Source organism: Meles meles, chromosome 5 (genome assembly GCF_922984935.1).
Source record: "Meles meles chromosome 5, mMelMel3.1 paternal haplotype, whole genome shotgun sequence".
NCBI classification, from domain to species: Eukaryota; Metazoa; Chordata; class Mammalia; order Carnivora; family Mustelidae; genus Meles; species Meles meles.
In genome coordinates this window covers 61,217,167-61,235,502 of record NC_060070.1, presented here as the reverse complement: position 1 = coordinate 61,235,502, position 18,336 = coordinate 61,217,167, and the positions used below count along the sequence as shown (strand labels likewise).

The 18,336-nt window shown below is 35.2% G+C and overlaps 1 protein-coding gene across 7 annotated transcripts in view; it reads right to left on the bottom strand.

Annotated features, from left to right (window-relative positions):
• Positions 1-18,336, bottom strand: part of HIVEP2 (HIVEP zinc finger 2) — a 195,284-nt gene that overhangs the window by 24,127 nt on the left and 152,821 nt on the right. For 5 of the 7 annotated variants that reach the window (XM_046005017.1, XM_046005016.1, XM_046005021.1 and 2 more), the window contains exon 3: positions 6,092-6,186. The exons of 1 other annotated variant lie outside the window; for it this stretch is intronic. The gene's annotated coding sequence lies outside the window, so the exon portion shown is untranslated. Of the gene's footprint in view, positions 1-6,091; positions 6,187-10,026; positions 10,128-18,336 lie in introns of all 7 variants that reach the window. One more of the 7 variants, XM_046005020.1, reaches the window with a different exon arrangement.

Below are 18,336 nucleotides of genomic sequence, written 5' to 3'. Positions count from 1 at the left end.
TATTAAAAATTTAGTAGCATTTTATAATATATAAGATTATTATATCAAAACATCTTGGTTTTTTGACATAAGTAGCTGGGTTCTAATTAGTTAACTATTTTTTAAAGATTTTATTTATTTATTTATTTGAGAGGCAGACAGCATAAATGGGAGTGGGGAGAGGCAGAGGGAGAGGGACAAGCAGACTTCCCACTGAGCAGAGAGCCCCACACAGGGCAGGATCCCGGAATTCTGAGATCACGACCTGAGCTGAAGTCAGGCACTTAACTGACTGAGCCACCCAGGTGCCCCTAATTCCTTAAATATTAAAAGTTGAGAATAGTGGAGGGTTTTTATTGAACCTATAGGTTTGCACATTTAAATTTATATCACAACAAATCAAGGAATTCTCCAGATGGCTGTGAATTGCTCAGGGAAACTTAACAACTTAAAATAATTAGATTTTAAGTGAATAGTCATCTTCCATAAGTGAATGGCCATTGTCATACCCAGAGGATTCTGAGAATTTCAGTGTTCAACTGTATCAGTTATGATGAAAAATGAGATGCTTCCCTGATAGGCAGTGTGGCAGTGCTTATCAAAGTAAGAAAGCACATAGTCTTTGGCCCAGATATTCTACTGTTGGAAATTTATCCTTACAGAAGTACCGGCACAAGTGCACAAAGACATGCTTAAATTAAAATATGACTCCATCAGGGGCGCCTGGGTGGCTCAGTGGGTTAAGCCTCTGCCTTTGGCTCAGGTCATGATCTGAGGGTCCTGGGATCGAGCCCCGCATCGGGCTCTCTGCTCGGCGGGGAGCCTGCTTTCCCCTCCCTCTCTCTGCCCGCCTCTCTGCCTACTTGTGATCTCTGTCTGTCAAATAAATAAATAAAATCTTTTCAAAAAAAAAAAAGACTCTGTCATAAACTCAGCCATTTAAAAAAATAAAGTACAGCAATAAGTACCCATATAGGAACTCATCCAGAAGATAGTAATATTGAATGTTAAAAACAACAACAAAAAACTCATTGAACCCTGGGATGCATTTAAGAGAAACATGTAATCTACAGGGATGCCAAATGGCTTTTAACTCTAGTTAAATTAAACTGCCGAAGTAGAATCAGGGAGTCAGAAGAAGTGGCATATGCCCCTTCCATATCTTTCACTACTTTTTACCTTATGATTTTTGGTCATTTTTCTTTTGGTTTATTTTTCTTTTCTTTTCTTTCTTTCTTTTTTTTTTTCGGGAGAGAGAGAGAGCATAAGCAGGGGGACGGGGGAGGGTCAGAGGGACAGAGAGAATCTCAAGCTCACGCCCTGCTCAGCACAAGCCCAACTGTGGGCTTGATCTTGCAACCCTCAGATCATGACCTGAGTCGAAGGAACAGTAAGTCTTTTGGGTGAGAAATAAGTAGCCCCCAGATATTTGTAACAAGACATCTGTAATCAAAAGTTCCTTCTGCTAAGAGCCAGAGATTTGTAAAGCAGTAGATGGAAAAACTAAACAATATGCATATTAACTTTGGTTTGCTGGAAAGTTTTACTACTGGATTGAATTTTTCCTCCACACCGATCTTCTGCATACTTTTATAGGTAATAAGACAAAAACTGAAAGAGAAGTGATGGCCCTATAATACTGCAATGCAAATTTACTTCAGTCAGAGCAACTGTGCTAACAAGAATATGCAATGTCGAACCCAAATTGACTAAATTTTTTCTCTAATTAACTAAATATTTAAGGTTTATGTAAACACAACCACCATCAGACTTTTAATGGTGAATAAGTGGAAAGCACAGTGTATTTTCAACTCAACAGATACATTTGTGAGCCTTTCCTTAACTAGGAGGCAGAGCTTGAACTGAGTAATTTCTAAGTTACTTTTCATATGTAATATTTTACATGACTTTGATCTGTATATGCAGCTCTTTTGCTAGTAGTAACAATGATAATGCTTGTCATTAATAAGTAATATCAATGATAATGATATGGCATTTACCACATGCCAGATACTGGTACAGAGCTTCCCATGTGTTACCTTATTGGCTCTTCATGACAACCCTATGTGATAAGTGTTATTATACCTATTTGACAGAATCATGATCCTTAGGGAGGATCAATCTCCTTAGGGAAGTTGACAGTCAGAACCAGAGTCAAACCCAGGTTTGGCTCACCTCCAAGCCTACAAGGTCTCACCTCTCCCATCCACTTAGGCTAGTACGTTTTATCGTGACTTAAAATAATACATCTTCAATAATACTTTCTCCTAAATATTGTCCCTTGGATTTCAATATTTCCAGTCCTTAAATTGTTCATAGTCCTGGGAGAATATATGAGTTTTGCATGGTTGAACTATAGAAAGTGGCCTCAAAATGCCACTTCCTAGATATCACACAAATCCATAATTTAAATAATGTTCAAAATGAGTAAATTGTACAAAGTATATATTGTCAAAATATAAAGTATTAAGAATAGTATTATAAGGACAGCTTCTTGTAAGAACATGAGAAGTTATCACGACAGACAATTGAAGTGCTTTGGAAAGCACTCCTTTTTAAGGAAAGTAAGAAGCTCACAAGTGAAAATTAGGCATATGATCACTTCCCATTCACTGGTTTACCCAGAATAATATAAAATTTTGCTTTAAAACACTGACTTCAAATTAAGCAATTACATAAAACTTTTTGGAAAAATAGGATTGGAATAATACATTTAATAATTAGGTAGAGTAAAACGTTTTATTTAGTAATGAGGTAGTATCTTTATAAATCACACAGATTTAATTTCTGTGGTACACAGTAGTAAATTAAAACCATTATGCCCTAAACAACACATACACAATTCTTATTCACTAAGAACACATTACAAAAAAAGAGATGCACAAATTAAAATCACACAAAGGCAGTACTATTTTGCTGTTAAAGAATGAACCAGAAGATGAAGAAAAGTGACATACCAAAGATTCAAAAGCCGGTATTTCATGGTCAGAACAAAAATTAACTAGAAAGTTTAGTTAATTGTGGAACTTAAATTTTAGGAAAAGAGCCTAATCAGGAAAAGTCAAATCTACTATTTTATTTAAAAAATCAATTTTGCTGATATCACACGGGATCATCCTATATTCCAATAGCATTTATTATCCAGAAAATTTTAAAATTCAAAACTTTGATCCCAATCAAAAAATACATTGACTCAGTTATGCAAATAGTTTCTGCCAGAGAGACCACTCCCTTTTAAATTTCTAAAGACAAGCCTACCTAAAATGTCCAACCATGTTATCTCGAAACTGGATGATCGTCTGAACCACATTCCCTACTCCAGGTCAGACAGGAAGAGCTTCTGTCTGTGTCTGAGCTAGAGGTCTCAGCAGCACTGGGGATCCCTCTGGTCTACCTTCCTTTAAAATTCAACATCTCATTTTTCACTGCAGTGAAAAGCTTAAGAATATCACGAGGGAATTGGGAACTACTCCTATTTCACATGTACCTTTTACATTAGATTTTAAACATAGCTGAGAATATAGCATTTCTCTTCAACACCAGCCTTGGAGAGGCTTCAAATAACTGCTATCCATAAAATCAGTTTCCTTCTTGCAGTTTCTGAGGCATATGGAGACAAATAGAAGGGAGAAAACATGAGTGATGGGTCCTTAGAGGAATATACGGATCATAGTCTTAAACCATTAAAAATGTGACTCTTTTTATTAATCTCTTATCTACAGTTGTTTTATCTTGGAAATGGGAAAGAATTTGCCATGTAAATTGTGTGTACCATAGATCTATTACTGGGCATAGCATATTTGTCTTGTTAAAACCAAACAGGACTTGGGAATGTTCCAAAGTCTCTTTGCTGCTTCCCTCAGCTTCCAATCGGGGAAGAATTCACTTTTAATCTCAAGGCTTTCAGAGTTGAATCCAAGATGAGATGATGACATCCATCTTTTTTTGTTAGGTGTTACTTTTACTGAGCAATCTAACTACCAACAATGGTAAATTCCTGAGCTTATGTCTTATTGTTTAAATGTATGAAAATGCTTATTAATAGGGAAAAGGTAATAACATTATTACGACCCATCAAAAGTGCCCTTGTATGTACCTGCAGCTTTACTTACATTTTCTCAATAGACATCTATTTGGCACCATGAAATCCATAGTTATGTGGTTAATTACAGCTATATCACTTCTCTATTGCCAAGCTATGTCTCATTTTTCATATGCCTAAATGTATGTTAAAAGTTAAATTTCCAGTTTTCCCAATCAATTGATATGTTCAAAAAATGTAATATTAGAGCAATCCTCATATGGGGGAAAAAAAAAACCCAGCCGGTTATTTCATTCTGTGAGATTTCTTTTTATGGTAAGCAAACCCACGCAGAGTCATTTTTGGCACCCATTGCCAACAAAGGAGAGATATTCCAAACACAATTTCGCATTCACATTTGAAATTTTCCCAATGTCTTTGAGCTCTACGAAAGGAGTGAGATATTTCATTGGAGGATATGACTCTGGGGTTTCCTGTGGATGGTGCTTCAGCCAGTAGAAACCCTTCAGGCGATAAAAACAGGCACTGCCTGGCAGCTTAGGCGCATTTTTCAGAGGGAGACAGTGTTGAAAAAGATATTATCCTCTGCGTGGCTGTTACATGGAAGAGTTGCCATTTTTCTAAAAGTGTGCCCTCTCCCTTGGCCACTCTTCACAGGCCCACTCAAATAAATTTGGCACCCAGTTAAATAATTTCCTCAGACAGGCCTTGAAAGGAAAGGCACAGAAACAGCCTCCCGTGTAGACCTCAACAGAGGTCTCTTCAGGATAACAGCTGGGTGGGATTGGCAGGAAGGCAGGCTTGCTCTGCAGATGAATAAAGGCTTACAGTATCCAGAGTTGTCAATCTGGGATCTTTTGCTTAGAAAAACACTATCTTAGAAAAAATCTTTACCTCAGGAAATTAATCATTACTTGCGTGGTGGCAAAAGTCAAGTGTGCATCACATAATAACATCCTAAATAATAATGGTATAAAATGACTGGCAACAGACACTACCTCTTTACTTCCAAAAATTTAGTACTAAACATTTTTAAAAATCAAAGTGGTCTTTTGGCCTTTTTTTGAGAATTAGGGAGGTATTATACTTGTAAACAAATATGCGCATCTTAAAATAGCAATTACTGAATAAAACTTTGGAGGTCGTTTCCATATATTTGCTTTTAAAATGCCAGAGATCAATTACCAAATATTTTAAGAAATACATGAGCATCTCAGGGCACAATGATGGTCTCACAAATCGATACCACATAGGAAGACTGGATAAGGGGAAAAAGGATCTACAAAAAAAAAAAAACCGTGATCATTGCCAGAATCCAGCTGAATACAGACTTATTTCCACAGGATGATTAAAAAAAAAGGCACCGTTCTGAGAGCCAAATTCATTATAAATGCTTCTTTTATTAGTAAAAATCCCCATAACAACCTTAGTTCTCCCTAAAATAAGCCAAGTTGCCAATATGAGGAGGATACTGTATATTAATATAAAACCCTGCCAATTGAGAGAACTTTTAGAAAAAAGTAAAAATATTTTGATGATTACCCTCTAATTTGACATACGTTAAAATCCAATTTGATATTTAAAACCTAATGGAAAACTAAACTGTGTATTTTTCCACACTGGCTACACTGAGGGCATGATTGCAGATGTTTGTATAGTTTGCATATTTAGTCAAGGTATTTATGGCTTATTTTGACTGCAGGCTGCTTCTTTCAATATCTTTTTCTAAAAGTTTTTTGCAGGGTTTTTTAACAATTGTGATTTTTGTTTCCCCCATTGTAGAGCCCAAATAATTGGGATTTACTAAGAGAATTTTACATGAAAATAAACTTTGCCAGAAAGAAATTCTCTTAAATGAGATTATCTCAACTAAGGGAATTATCATTGCAACTGGTTTGCAAAACAAAACAAAACCTTTACTACCCTTTTTTCTGGAGAGGGCATATACATTGTTTCCTCCCCGATTTAATGACGAAGTTGATTTACATATGGGTACATGGTAGGCCAAAATTGCTTTTCAAGTTAAATATAAAAACAATTAAAATAAAGTAATAAATTGTAGTTATTAACCTGTTATCCACATATCAAAAGACGGCATCACAACCATCGAAGCCTTCCAGGAGGCCGACTCTCCCCACAGGAACTCATGCACAACTTCAGGGAATCTAAAAAATGAACAAGACTATTTTTTAAAATGATGGCACTTGTAGTCAATTTAAGAGGCATGCTTTCTTCATTCACAGAAACTGCTTTCTTTGAGGAAAGAAAATTTGGAAGAGGATCTCTCAAGAAGACATTTTTTTTTTTTCTGGAGAAAAAAACTTCCTCTCTTTTAACATAGTTAAAATCTTTTGAACAAGTACTTGTATTCAAAAGAGAATTGCCTATACCAGCAAAAGTGGGGACAATTAGGAAAATAATGGTAGGGTTATATCTTAACATATTGGAACTAGAAATTATGCCTTGGCTGTGCATGACACAGTCCCGCCTTCAAGCTGAGAGTCTTATAAAACTTATTGTGGTATATCAGCAAATAAACTCCAAAGGATGAAGTCTCAGATAACCTCGTTGCGAATTCTTTTCTATAGTTTATTTCAGCAATGTTATGTTCTGGGCTAAAATTAATTTCTGAAATAGGAAGCCAAAACCAACCAAACTAAAATCCTGAGACTTAACAAGAAATAAAGGAAGGGACTTTCTCATACTTAGAATTAATATTTACCCAACTTTAATTCAAAGAAATGCATGGAAAGTCAGTCAAACTACTTAATCCAAGTAGATGAATCAATCAATGGTCTTAAGAGGGTTTACCTCCCCGTACAAAAGGCCCATATAAAAATATTATTATATTATTCTTAGATGGTTATTGTATATTTGTTCCTTTTCTTTTTTAAAATATTGCTTTTTCTTCCGGACAAGTTAGGAAGGACTAAAGATTCAAGACATGGCAAAATGTGCCTTAATCCAGTCCCAATTCATGTGAGCATTCAAAGTGTTCAAAGGAAGTAGTTTGCTTTAACTTCCCCCCTTTCCACACCACCGCAGCAGCACTTCCGGACCCCCTGTGCACTTTGAGATGTGAATCATTATAAGCAAGTAGGCCCACTTGGTTCCTCAAAAGACACAAAAGGTACAAAAATAGCTTCCTCAATTGAAGCAAGAACCTCGTCAGCAGCCAGATGAATGTGGGTGGTCAGATAAGATTCCGTTGCTGCAAAGGGCAAATTATTAAGCAAATGCTAGATTTATTTTCTTTTTAAAACTATGTTCTCCTTGCCTCAAATCAACCATTTGCTGGTACTGAAAATGACACTTGACAAGCTCTACTGTTCTCCAAATTGAAAGCTTCATCAAAGCCAAAGAGCATGATTGATTAAATAAATACTGAAAGAAAAGGACATATATTCTATAAGATAATTAACTATATCTATATTTTTAACAAACCAAATAACACCTTTTTAAAGAAAAAAAAACAAGCTAAAGTGCTTTAAAAACACACACACACAAAAACTATACTTTGGCAATATGACCTACTCTAAAGTAAAGCATGGCATCCCTCCGGACCAAAAAAAAAAATTAATAAATCACTGAGCTATTTTGCACTCCGAACAACATTCACCTATGACATAAATGGGCCAAGAATCTATAGATACAGCTATTTACAGGGAACAATAACTTGCAGTATTCAGTGACTACATATGATTGACAATCCCATAGTCACTAAACTTAAGAGGTAAGTAAGGAAAAGGAGAACATAGCCCCCAGAAGGCCAGCACGGGCACCCACTCCTTCCAACTGAATTGCAAACTATAGATAGGTACCCAACCATTCCCAATCCCAGAAATCCTCATTCTTGCCAACAGCTTCCACAGGCAAAACAGAGCACAAGAGTATCCCTCAGACAAGCTGTGACAGGGCAATGTTCCCAGTTCTGAATCTGCTTTTCCAGGCTTAACTTTCCAGGACTATGGCTACTAGAAATAGGAAACACTTATCTCATGACATGCACAAATATCTGGAATTTGAGATTAGAGAAGATCCCTCTTTTCCCTCAATAAGAAGATTGAAATTTCTTTGATATGCCTTACAATTCATGACCTCTTCAATGTTTGGTTTTCCCTTGGAGAACAAAAAAATCAGTGGCAGGGATATTACACTTATATTTTACTTTACAGAAACTTCCAGGTAATTAGTGTGATTTTAAGGCAAAGATCTGGGCGATATTAACATGAAAGATATGACACCAACTTTGGTGACTGTCCACAAATAATTTTGTTGCAAATTAGAATCAGTAATGGCCTCTACAAGGGAGGCAGTTATTACTATTACCATAAAGACCTGAAGATAACCATCTCAGAAAATGATTTTTGCATTAATTTTAAATGAGTTTTGGGGCCTGTTTCCTTATCAAAATATAAGACAAATCTTTCTTCAAATAGCTCTTGAGAATGTAGTGTGAAACTTACGTTTATGCTCCCTAGAAATCAAGACTTCACACAGTATACTCTTAAACAATGGAACAAAAGAGGAGAGATTTTCATTTCTTTAACTTTGCTTTTAGGTTATTAGATTCATAAGAAATCATCAAGCAATGAAACTTTAATATTTAATAAAACTAACAATTTTAATTCAGGAAATAGTGTTAATGGATCTTGTTAAATATCCCCACATCATTTAAAATTCATTCCTAAATAGGGGGTGAAAATTATCTTTCACTTTACAAAGTACAGACTGATTTTTCTGTCACCTATAGGCTTACAGGAGAGTTCCTCAAAAATATTTTCCAATTCCCCCATCTCCAACATGTAAAAAATACTTGGAAAATTTGATCATTACTGTTTCTGTCCCAGTGGTTTCTCAACCCTTCTACTCTTAAAAAGTCTTGGCATTAGATATTTATTCTTGGATCCTTATAAGGTATTGTCACTAAGCCAAGCAAGGAACACACTGAGCTGTGATATAAATGATAGATGAGATAGATAGATAGATAGATAGATAGATAGATAGATGATGATAGGTAGACAGATAGATAGATAGATATGTTTTAAAATATCCATTACTGGTAGGATTTTTTATTATTTTAAATCTCTATTCTTCCAAATTATTTCAAGACAAGTTAGGACTTAATAGTTTAATATGACTTTCTGATGAGTCTTGCAAAACGTTAAAGCTTCATTGGCAAACTTCTTGTACAAATTTAAGTACCTTCCATCATTCTTTTTTTTCCCCCTAAGGTTAAATAAATGTACACTAGATCATAATTTTAGAAAACCTGATAAGATAAACCAGTTGCACTTAGATGAGAGTCGTCACTATTAAAAATAATTATTATTCTCATCAACTCTATGAAAAATGGCAAATAGGACTGGAAACAAGATATGGTCCTTCCGTTTCTCATTTAAACGAAGCGTTTGAATATGACATGTTTAAAAGAATGAACACTGCTCTTCACACATTAGAGAAGAGATACCTATATTCAATCGTAGTAAAAGAAATTCCAAGTAGTAGGTAAAGATGGGAGAAGGGTACTTAAAGAGAAATGCATGCTCATGATACATTTTATTAATTCCACCAGTTTTTTGAAGAGAGGCATCTTCTCCCCACCCAAAAAAGAAAAAAAAAAAAAAGCCTCTAAATGGGCCCCTTGTTCCACTTGGTAGTGTCTGTATGGCAAGGTTAAGAGGTGGCTGAGAGGTGGTAGAGAAGGCAGGCACACATGATGACAATACACACACACACACACACACACTTTGATTGGTGTGATGATTATAAGCTTAGATCTTTGGAAGCAGTTTGTAAATCAAAGTGAAGGTTGGGGTTGGGTTTGAAGAGGAAAGAAGATAAAGGGTTAAAGAGATACAAATAGGAAAAGGAAAAGGTAGTAATTTTTGCAACACAGAACAATTAATTACTGGGACAAGGCAGAGCCTCTGAAAAGTCACAAAATGTGGTGGGAAAAGGGAGTTTCCACAGGAGGAAGTTGGGGCAAACTGAATCAAATTCACCTATTTGTCTTTTTGCTTAGGGTTCTGGTTCTAGAAACTGCTTGTGAACATGATCCCAGAGCTACCTGTGGTCTTTGCTGCTTCTCAGGAGGTAGCTGGTGCTGGAGCACAGACAAGACACAAAATAAAACATTGTGTAAATTAATATTACTAAAAACAACCAAAAATATTACTAAAAACAACCAAAAGTAGGCAGGTGATTTAGGGATATAACTTACGTCTCCTTAACTAGATTTTTTGTCACCATTTAATGACACTTTGAGGCATCTGTCAATGCCTACTATGCACCAGAAAATGGGCTAAGTTAACAAAATGCAGAAAGGGAGAGGCAAGCTCTCCATTTAAGACTTCAGAGCCAAATAGGGTGATATTCGTGAACAAACTATTTTTACAGAAAATAAAATAAATTCAATGAAAATTTTAATTTTCCTAAAATGAGTAAATGGTAGAAAAATTAGTTGTCAAAGTGTTTTTGGTGCTTTGACATAAATATAAATATAGTACAGGGAGACCACAAAAGAGGAAATGGTCAATTTTATCAATAGAATTAGGAAAGGTTTAGTGAGGAATAGATATCGAGTAAGTCTTCAAAGAAAACTCTGCTAATACACAAAACTACACAGTTCTCAATGTTAGTTTGAGAAATAAATACACTTGTCTGGTATATCATTCCAGTTTTTCTCTAACTGTATATGCTTTTAGCGAGGTGAAATGTTAGTTCATGGAGTTGCTTAAGGAATAAAGTGTTCTCGTTAATACAACCTTATGGTTAGGAAAAGACTACAGAGAAAATGATTTTTGTTTTAACATCTGCTAGTGATTATTTTCCAAAGTACATTAGGCATCTCCTTGAGTTAATTAGAGTCTCCTGAACATAATTTAATCTTTCTTTGATGATTCAGTATCAAATAGTGCTCTCTAGTCCTTACTCTACATCTGGGCTGTGATCATCTGGTATTGACTATGCAAACTTCTCCCCACATGTGTTCCTAAGCACATGTTATATTTTCCAAGATCACAGTTGTAACTGAGATTTGTTTTCTTGACCACAGATTTGACATCAAATAAGTCATATCTAACTTGTTTTAGGAGCAGGTATATAACTATCCACTTCTATCATCATTAATTTTTGAATCTATTCTAAATCACATAGGGAGTAATAAGTACTGTGAAACATTTCAGAAATCATTCAATCCATCAGTCAACTAACAGAAGAAAAGGGTGAGAACTAGAGAAATCAAAAGATTCCTTATGGAGCTAACAGGTCATTATGATGGCTTGAGGCTATTGTTTAGGTCTTGAAACTTCAAGTCAATTATTTCCCACTCTCCACACTACTTCCTCTAATCTGACCTTTATTGCAGAAACGGATTAAAAGGAATGAAGAATAAATAGCATTGAACTTTAAATGAGCGAAAACGTTTATCATCCATACTTTAAAACTAACTGGCCAAAGAAACAGAAAATAACATCAGCTAAAAACCAATGCTCCTATTGAACTGGCTATCAATTTTTACAGAAAATAAAATAAATTCGATGAAAATTTTAATTTTCCTAAAATGAGTAAATGGTAGAAAAATTAGTTGTCAAAATAATCAATTTCTACAAATAGTCCATCATTTCATATCCAAACCAAATATATTTATTTAAGTCTTTACATTTATTTAATTTTTCAGCAAAAGCTATTTTCTGTTATCAAGCTTCTTATGTTCTTATAATGAAAAAATTTTTAAATTAAGCATTTTAAGTCAAATTATGCAATCACCTTCCCCAAAGCAAGGAGAGCTCTTTCACTAAAAGCCAATGGAGATATGCCCTTTGGTTCATAATACCACAATTTCACCAAGGAGGCCTGTGGAAATATGGTAACCCCATCTCCACAATTATTATTTCTCTGTCAGAATGGTGTATGTTGCCTTGTTTTTTAAAAAGGGCAAGAAGAATCAGATGTTTTGTATGATTAAAAATCTTACTATTTTTGGTGCAATTTTAAATGGACTATTTTCTTAATTTCTCTTTCTACCTCTTCATTATTAGTGTATAGATATGCAACAAATTTCTATATATTGATTTAGTATGCTGCCACCTCACAGAATTCATTTATCAGATCCAGTAGTTTTTTGGTGGAGTCTTTAGGGTTTTCTATATATAGTATCATGTCATCTGAAAATAGTGCAGTTTTACTTCTTTCTTAGCAATTTGTATACCTTTTATTTCTTTTTCTTGTCTGATTTCTTGCACAAAAAATAAAAATATATTTAAGAATAAACTTAACCAAGGAGGTAAAACCCTATTCTCTGAAAACTATCAACTACTGATGAAAGAAAGTGAAAACAACACAAACAAATGGAAAGATATTCCATGCTCACGGACTAGAAGAACAGATATTTTTAAAATGTCCATATTACCCAAAGTGATCACAGATTTAATGCAATCCTCATCAAAAAGCCAATAGCATTTTTCACAGAACAAGAACAAATAATCATAAAATTTGACAGAATCACAAACAGCCAAAGCAATCTTGAAAAAGAAAAACAAAACTGGAGGTATAACAATTCCAGATTTCAAGATCTACTACAAAGCTATAGTAATCAAAACAGTATGGTACTGGCACAAAAAAAACAGATGCATAAATCAAGAGAACAGAATAGAGAGTCCAGAAATAAACCCATAATTATATGGTCAATTAATCTTTGACAAAGGAGGCAAGAATATACAATAGACAAGACAGTCTCTTCAACAAATAGTGTTGGGAAAACTGGATAGCAACATGCAAAAGAATGAAACTGGACCCCTTTCTCACACCGCACACAAAAAATAAACTCAAAATAGATTAATAACCTAATGTGAGCCCTGAAGTCATAAAAATCCTAGAAGAGAACATAGGCAGTAATTTCTCTGATATCAGCCATAGCAACATTTTTTCTAGATAAGTCTCCTGAGGCAAGGGAAGCAAAAACAAAAATAAACTACTGGGACTACATCAAGATAAAAGCTTCTGCACAACAAAGGAACCTATAAGCAAATCTAAGAGACAACCTCCTAAATGAGAGAAGATATTTGCAAATGACACATCGGATAAATAGTATCTAAAACATAGAAAGAATTTATACAACTCAGCACACACACAGAAAAACAAATAATCCAATTTTAAAAAGGGCAAAGGACATGAACAGACATTTCTCCAAAGAAGACTTACAGATGCCTCATAGGCATATGAAAGGATTGTCAGGGTCACCCATCATGCACTCTTGGTGGGAATGTAAACTGGTTTAGCCACTGTGGGAAACAATAGGCAGGTTCCTCCAAAAGTAAAAAATAGAACTACCAGATAATGCCAGTAATTCCACTACTGAGTATTTGCCCAAAGAATATGAAAACACTAATTTGAAAAAAATATATTTACTCCTCTATGTTTATTATTTACAATAGCCATGATATGGAAGCAACCCAAGTGCCCACCAACAGATGAATGGATAAAGAAGATGTGATACATATATATAATGGACTATTACTCAGCCATAAAAAAGAATGAAATCTTGCCATTTGCAACAACATAAATGGATCTAGAGCTAGAGAATATAACGCTAAGTAAAATAAACCAGAGAAAGACAAACACCATATAATTTCACTCATATGTGGAATTTAAAAGACAAAATAAATGAACAAAGAAAAAAAGAGATAAGCCAAAAACCAGACTCTTAACTACAGAGGAAAAACTGATGGCCACCAGAGAGGGGACGTCAGTGGGAGGACAGGTTAAGTAAATGAAGGGGATTAAGAGTACCCTTATCACAATGAGTACTGAGTAATGTATAAAATTGTTGAATCACTATGTATGTTGTGAAAACTAATATAACTGAAACTGAAACTGAAACTAATATAATGTTGTATGTTAATTATACTGGAATTAAAATAAAAATATCTTTTTCGTTTTCTTGGTTGTGATACATTTTTATTTTTATATTCCAATTCTTATTTTTTTCCCTTCGTTTCAATTCCCACTATTCTATCTCTTAATGCTATTATGGTAGGTAAGTAACCACTTCCTGCCAAGCTATCTTAAATATTTACCCTAACTAAATATTTGGAGGATAAAACCAGAGGAGGACTATTTGGCTACTCTCTTCTATTCCAATATATTGTGTTCTCAAGTTTTACCTTTTCCAGTGCTTATGCTTACTCTTTGGTTGCTACAGGTAAACATAAGGTAATGATTCCTTCTCCAACTTTCCTTTCACTCTTGGATGTGCCAAGATTAACATCAAGGCCAATGTTAACTTCGGATTATGTGAACAAAGAGAATAGAGGAAACAAATCATAAAATAAGCATTATTTTATAAGTATGCATAAAACAGGCTGACTTTGTCTGAAGGGAAAATCCATCTCTTACAGTAGACCCTCCCATGTCAATGGAAATAATACCAAAAGCAATGAATGCATAGCTGAAAATATAAATTGCATTTTGTATCTCATGCTACAACCAATTCTCAGGTCGGAGAGAAAAAGAATCATCTTATCTCCCTACATTATATCTACCCGCAATAAAGATCCCTGAAGAAAGAAATCAAGGCAAGGCGTATGACATATCATAGGTAACACCTCACCAGATGGGCCCTGTCAGCCTCTAATAACTGAGCAGCTGAAATAATCAATTCCATCTCCTCTCTCGAAAATTCTTACAGAGTGAGGAAGTTGACCCGTGTGTCAGTGTAGAGGTGTACAACCTCAGTAAGTCAAAGAGAACATTCTGATTTAGCACTGTCCCTGGATCAGCAAGGCACACAGACTTCAGAAATGGACATGTTAGGACACAGCAAATATTCTGAACCTCATTCAGTTATTATCAGAGTTCAAAAAAAGCATATGATCAAAAAGGGCTTGAACAATCAAGTAAGCCTCAACAGAGATACATGGTTCAAACAGAAGCCATGTTTTACCCAAAGGAAGTAAGCAGAAAACCTTTAAAATTGCCTGTGCTATGTGGTTGTTCAGGTACTCCCCTGACACTGTGATAAACTCTGAATGGCATTCATATTTTTACCCCCATCTCAGACTATATTGTTGCCACAAAGTGTAAGGCTAGAAAAATCCCCAATTTTCAAGCAGGCATTTATATGGTTCCTCTTGGGTAAACTCTGTCAGATAATTCCAGAATTCCACCTATAGACCCTTTCACACAATCAAATGACATTTTTTCCAAAGCTTTTATAAACTAATGAAATGAAATAAAATATTATTGGAATGTAAATTTCATATTTATTTGAATTTGAATCCAGATATTACTGATTTATTTACAATATATATGTAATCTAAGTATCATATATATTACATAAAAAATATATATTATATCTGAAATTTAGAAAACTTCAATGAAACTTCCCAAGAAAAACTGAATTAAGAATAATGTTCAGGTGTGGAATTCAAAGATAAATAAGACAAAATTCCCGCCTTCAAAGAGCTTACTGGCCAGTAGGCAAGAAAACCATATAAACAAGCTAGAAAAGCAACAGATACATAAAGTGGTATTATGGATTCACAGAAACAAAAGATGGCTCGGGAAAACTGTCTTTAAGAAACATGATCTTGGGCCTTGAAAGGCTAGGATTTGGCAAGCAGAGATGCAGAGAAAAGGCATTTAATGTGAACATACTGTTCAAAAGGGAGGAGCCAGGGATGCTGAAGAAACTGTGACTGGCATATTCGATATAATGAGGTAATGGAAGTGGGACTGAGAAGGGAAGGTGGTGGCAGATAATAAAGGAACTTTATGTGGTAGACAATGAGAGCCAGCAGAGGTTCTAAGCACACTGCCACAATCACAGAAACACTTAACAAGTTCACATTTATAGCCTATATCTTTCCATCCCTTTTTGGGCAAATTTCTGCAAGTATGTAGTCTGAAAAAAATTCAAGATTAAGAAGTTTGTTTCAAGACAAGGATGATGAGACACAAAGGGGGAAAGATCCAAGTAATAAGATAATTAGTGGAATAAACTCTCAGAAAAGTGGGAAAGAAAAGCAAACTCAAAAACATAGATTAAGAGATCAGTTTCAGAAGAAAGAATGGAAACTTTTCAAGTTTAGACTGGAAGCAAGAGAACCCTTAAACAGAGAGGGGAAAAAATGGAGAAATTCCCTGAAGATGTGTTTAACCTACTCAGAAAAGTAGAAGGCTGATGAGGGTAGGAGAGGGAGCTAGAGTTGGTGAGGGCTCCATGAGTTTAAACATCCATTTGTCCTGAGTTCTTAATGCATTTAACAGTCTTAGGAAGAACACTATTTGTTATTAGGCTATTTAAAAAGAGGGTTTTGCCCCAGAATACATGCAAAATTTTTCTAAGTTGATAAATATATTCAAATAATATGATATTATTATATCACGTAATACAACTAACAATTACATTTATCCTTTATTTTTCAATCAAACTCTGAGGCTGATGAACTATAAGCCACTCTTTATGAACAGTAGATTTAAGACAATTAAAAAAAATTTGGGGTGCCTGGGTGGTTCAGTGGGGTAAAAAGCCTCTGCCTTCAGCTCAGGTCATGATCCCAGGGTCCTGGGATCGAGCCCCGCATCTGGCTCTCTGCTCAGCAGGGAGCCTGCTTTCCCCCCTCTCTCTCTGCCTGCCTCTCTGCCTACTTGTGATCTCTCTGTCCGTAAAATAAATAAATAAAATCTTTAAAAAAAATTTGTACACTCTTCTGTTTTGTTTTTTACTGTTTTTTCGAAACTGCGGCTGAAGAGGTCTCTTTTATACTGTAAACGGGAACACTGACCTATATTGATTTTAAAACTCTTACTGGGTTTTAGATGATCAAACTATTAGTTAATACCTGGAATATGGATTTGTTATCTTGCTGAAGTAACTACATATATTCAAACACATTTGAAATATATTGAAAGTTTAACAGCCATGTGAATGTCTCACAGGACATGGGACAGCAGCTGGCAGAGTAGGAAGACAACAGATACTTGTCAGTTGAGTGAATGATGAAAAGAATTACGTGAGGGGCACCTGGGTGACTCAGTTGGTTGAGCAACTGCCTTCAGGTCAGGTCATGATCTCAGGGTCCTGGGATCAAGTTCTGCATCCAGCTTCCTACTCAGTGGGGAGTTTGCTTCTCCCTCTACCTCTCCCTTTCTCCCCTGCTCATGCTTTCTCTCCCTCCCTTTCTCAAATAAAAAATAAAGTCTTTTAAAGAAGAAACGAATAAATGTAAATAAATGAATGAATGAACGAATAAACGGGTGTGAATTCACCATGTGTATGTGTTCCCAGCATGAGGCTTGCTTAATGACTGAAATAGAGCATCATAAACCTCATCTATAAAGCATGGAAGGGATCTTGGCCTGGGTACCACCATATCCAACAGTCAAGGACACAGAAAGCCATTAAAACTGAGTGACTGACCTGAGTGGATTTTAAGAAAGTTGAGCATCCTAAACCTCAAAAAAGGATTAGTTTTAGAATTCCTGGCTCTTTTTCAGCTACCACACACAAAGAAAAAAAATGTGTGAAAGCTAGATGTTATGTTAAAAATTTTAGGTAGGAAAAAAGTTAACAGATAAGTGTATTTTTTTTTACCAAATAATAATACAAACATCTAACCGTATTAACTTTTCTTAAAGATCTCATCTCAATACAGCAACTAAATTAACTGATCAAGAGTTAGGCTTAAATGTCTCAACCTAAAAGTAAACAATAAAATCTTAATTTAACTTGGTTTCTACGGTTTTTCAGTCTCCCTTTCCTGCCTTCTTATTGATTGGAGTGGTCATTTTCATCACTGAAATCTGTGAGATTTGATGCTGAGTCTATGCATACTTTTGCCAAATATAAATATATGAATATTATTATAATACAATATTATATAAATACTTACATAATTTATATATAAACATATATTTATATATTATTTATGTGTATATATATATGCATATATATATATATATATATGAGATCATTGAAAATCAGGGAGAAGAAAGATGGCTCCTGAACTTGAAGCCAAGAAGCAACACATCAGCAAACTTCTACCTAAGAAATGGTCAAGACAAATAAGGCAATGTTGACTCCAATGGCCCTTTAGATATAAAAAGTCACCCCCTGGGTCCCTGGGTGGAGCAGTCAGTAAACCATCGGACTCTTCATTTTGGCTCAGGTCATGATCTCAGTTGTGAGACTGGGCTCCATGCTGGGCATGAAGTCTGCGTAAGATTCTCTCTCTCCTTCTGCCCTTACCCTCCCCTCCTTAAAAAAAAAGTCACCCCTGGAGTTGTTCATGAATATTCCTCCTCTTGCAGTC